This window comes from Pocillopora verrucosa, chromosome 11 (genome assembly GCF_036669915.1).
Source record: "Pocillopora verrucosa isolate sample1 chromosome 11, ASM3666991v2, whole genome shotgun sequence".
NCBI classification, from domain to species: domain Eukaryota; kingdom Metazoa; phylum Cnidaria; class Anthozoa; order Scleractinia; family Pocilloporidae; genus Pocillopora; species Pocillopora verrucosa.
The window spans coordinates 5,239,192-5,242,832 of NC_089322.1; the positions used below are offsets into that span (position 1 = coordinate 5,239,192).

The following is a 3,641-nucleotide window of genomic DNA, read 5'->3' on the forward strand; positions in this document are numbered from 1 at the left end:
TCTGTGAATCACGAAGTTGTATGTGGAGACGATTGTGAGATATTCGTTATGATAATAGAAGGTAATTTAGAATTTGATCTTATTTTACTTCAACTTTGAAATAAAATTGCATTAAGTTCGAGGTAGCTCCCAAGCTCCAAATCACTTCGAATAACATCGTCTTTTCTTTCTCTTTGTAGTCACATAGAACACAAGGCTTTAAAAAATGTTCTAGCTTCAGGATCGAGTCGCTCTTACTACAACCTTCGGCGAATTCGTTTTTTGGGAGGTTGAGATGGATTTTCCAAGTCATAGCTCACAACTGTCTTTGGCTTTTTTGCTCTCCAAGTCTGTTGTACTTGGTACGTAGGCATGTGTCTTAACAACGGTTATAGGCTGACTAGAGGATAAACTTCGGTGGTACCTATTTTTCACATGGCCCCTAAATCCCTCACCACTGTCAGTTTGTTGTTTATTTATTTAGCTTTCGGTCTAACCAATTCATTTACATTTAAAAAAAATGTGTGGGCTTTCATGAGTTTAAACTGGTGCCGTTTTCATCATGTTCATGTGTTATTCGAAACGGATGGCGTCAGCTTCATTCTGTTTTGTTTATTTCAGTAGAATACTTCTGCCACAAGAAATGAATTTTGAGTCGAAGTGTACAATGAAACTCGCAGATTAAAATTATCACCATATTTTTTGTGGTTCTTAAAATATGAGACGAGTGATACAACAAATGGATAAAAGCTCAAGGAACTCCTTGTTTCTTTAGAATGTTAACTATTGTATTTCTGTCATATTTACATATTTTGTAACAACGTATTTCACGTTTAAAATGTCTTCAAACCAGTTTGACTTGCATTTCACTTTGCCAGAAATGTTGTGATCCTTCAATTTTTATTCCTTAATTGAGACTGATGATAGGAATTAACTTTTATGTTATCTGCTGTTTAGGGAGATGTGAATGGTTACCCCACTACATATAGTTGGTACTATTGACAGAATTGAAGAGAATGTAATCAGTACCAGAAGCTTACCACTGGTATAAAATGACCAATCTTTTGTTCTTTCCTTGCAACTTGTGTCTATACCTTATTTGCAACTGTAAAATTACCAATAAAGTTTTTGAAAGTTTGTCCAAATTTTATTGGAAAATAATATAAGGAGTGATCAGGTGAAATATTGTCATGTTCCTTAAGAGCATTTGAGCTTCCAGTGAGAGCTATAAAATTTCTTGAGTGACAGATATATGATTTGTCTGCCATAAAATCGGCACAGCCAAACCCCTGGCTAGAAAACTATAGATTTCCCTCAAATAGGCATCAAAGCCAAAGCCCATAACTGCAGAATATGCAATGTAAAAGTCCCCTTTGACTTAAGTCTCATTTCTCTAAAATCTGATTGATGTAAATCATCCATTTTTATAAAGAGATCAACAAACCTCTCCACATTAGTTCAATCTGACCTCATTTGGTCCTGTTTCCAGGAAAGAAAGGCTTTTGGAAATATTTTGTTTTTTATCCTCACTGTTAAATATGAGCCCTTCTGTTTCTTTGTTATTTGGCATGTAATAAGAGTCTTTTCAGACCACTGAATTGTCATACAACTCTTGAAATTTAATAGGTTGGAGAATAAGGTTGCAAAGAGTGTATATGATATTGTTGTGCAGTTGAAATGATAAATGAAGATGATTTTTATTGGGAAATAACTGATTTATTTAACTATTTATCTTACAACTGGAAGCCCAAACCAGTACTTGCTTTAATTCACAATTTCTCCACATCATTGATCATACCTGATGATATTAATATTTCCAAGACTAATGACTGAAAAGAGTTTTCCTTACTCCATTAAAATCCATAGTTATTCCTCCACTTCTAACAAGCTCTTTGATCTAAGGTGACCATATCGCTAGTACTAATGTTGTCTTACTTTTCTTTACTCGACGTTGACCTTTCTTAGTTTTAATAACTGGCCACGCCAGTTGTGATTCATGTAAAAAAAACTTTTGAAACAAAACATAAACTTTTGTTAACTTTAATTTTTGGCTAAAATTGAAGTAAATTGCAATAGAAGTACAGTTGGAGCTCTAAAAAACACTCACAGGAAAGTGAATACTTCAAATGATCAACAACAACTTGAGATAGCAATGACATGATAAAAGTATACCATCCAATTTATTAGTGCTCTTCGACAGGTCTCTTACATCCTTCACAAATAACATCATCTACATCAATCGCCCAAACAATTACAAGACAAGACTCCAAGTTGTCTGTACAATCTTTCGCTTTTTGAAAATAACTTCCTTCCACACACCACACAACAATTTTAAGACTTTGCTGCATCCATCTAAGTTACAGAGAGAAAAATGACAAGAAAAGTTGTCTCAAATACTTGATCCATTGTTGTTTTCTGACACATTTCCTTGCTTCTTTTTTTTTCAAGTTCGAGTTGACCAGGAAGTATTTGATGAAGGGTTTGTGTTAGCAGGGAAGTCAAAGAAAGAACGGGAAAAGACTGTTTATAGAAATAGTTTCAACCAAACGATTTTTAATGAAAATGGTGATTATGCTTTTGTCACTGAGGGGAACTATGCGTTTCTGGTTGTCTTAGAAGACACCAATCCAATAAATTAATGCAATAGGGGGAAATACATACAATCAGAAATGGAGGACAGTTTGTGTGTTGTATTTACATTTGTTATGGGCAATGGAAATGGGCATGACTGTGTCACAAGGAATTGATATGTTTTTGTTGTTGAAAATCCATATTTTTCATCTCTCCTAAATTTTACATTCAAAACATTGTGCAGATTACAATTTTAATCAACAGCTGTAATCATGGTAGATTTATCGTCAAGTGCCAAACTTTTGAAAAAAAGCAGGCTGAACTTTCTGATTTGGTCCTGTAAAAGCCAAAATGTTCTCATGTAATACATTATATTTCATATAATGCAATATTAACTGTAGCTTTGAAACTTCGCTACACACTGTATTGTAACTAGAAACATCTGATGATAAAATGTGTTAAATATTATCTAGGTAACTCTGTGAAGACCTAGTACAACATTTTGGCACCCAATTACTGTCCCATTTTATAAGGTGTGAGCAGCAAGTTTGGTTATTGCAATGTTTGCATTGCTTGGTGACCTGAACTAGAACAGTTACTACAATGGTGTCTCTGTTTCACCCTTTCATACCCAGTTGCTTCCAGAAATTGAATTCAACATTTCTTTTGAAGTTGTCACAGAGCAGTAATTCCTCTGTGGTTAGAAGATCTAAAGTAATTTTTGGAAGCCATAACATTATATTTCTCCATGCTTGGCTAATTAAAATATGCCACAATTTTACACAACTTCAAAAACTCTGGAACATGAAAGTATAAGGCATGTATGTATGTTGTCACATCTTTAACTTGGTACAAGGATGAGAAGATCTTAAACCATCCTATTTTTTCTTCAAGTTGATTGATTGATTCATTAGTTAAAAAATCAATTAATTTTTTAATCTCCAATGATTTCCATGCACCCATCCCATAGCAGCTGAAACTTTTCTGACTTCTTGTTTCCTGGCAAAAGTGAGGATAGTTAAATATTTTACATCACCTTAAGTATTTCAGGACCTGTATGATCTCTATAGTCCAGTTTTTTTGGTGTCTTT

The 3,641-nt window shown here is 33.9% G+C and overlaps 1 long non-coding RNA gene across 2 annotated transcripts in view; it reads left to right on the forward strand.

Moving 5' to 3' along the window:
* LOC136277016 (uncharacterized) overlaps window positions 1-1,118 on the forward strand; it is a 1,491-nt gene extending 373 nt beyond the window's left edge. The window contains exons 1-3 of one of the 2 annotated variants that reach the window (XR_010715729.1): window positions 1-61; window positions 180-341; window positions 937-1,118. The exon at window positions 1-61 is cut by the window's left edge and continues 373 nt beyond it. This is a non-coding gene — a long non-coding RNA (uncharacterized lncRNA). The remainder of the gene's footprint in view (window positions 62-179; window positions 342-936) is intronic. The other variant, XR_010715728.1, reaches the window with a different exon arrangement.
* Window positions 1,119-3,641: the final 2,523 nt, after the last annotated feature.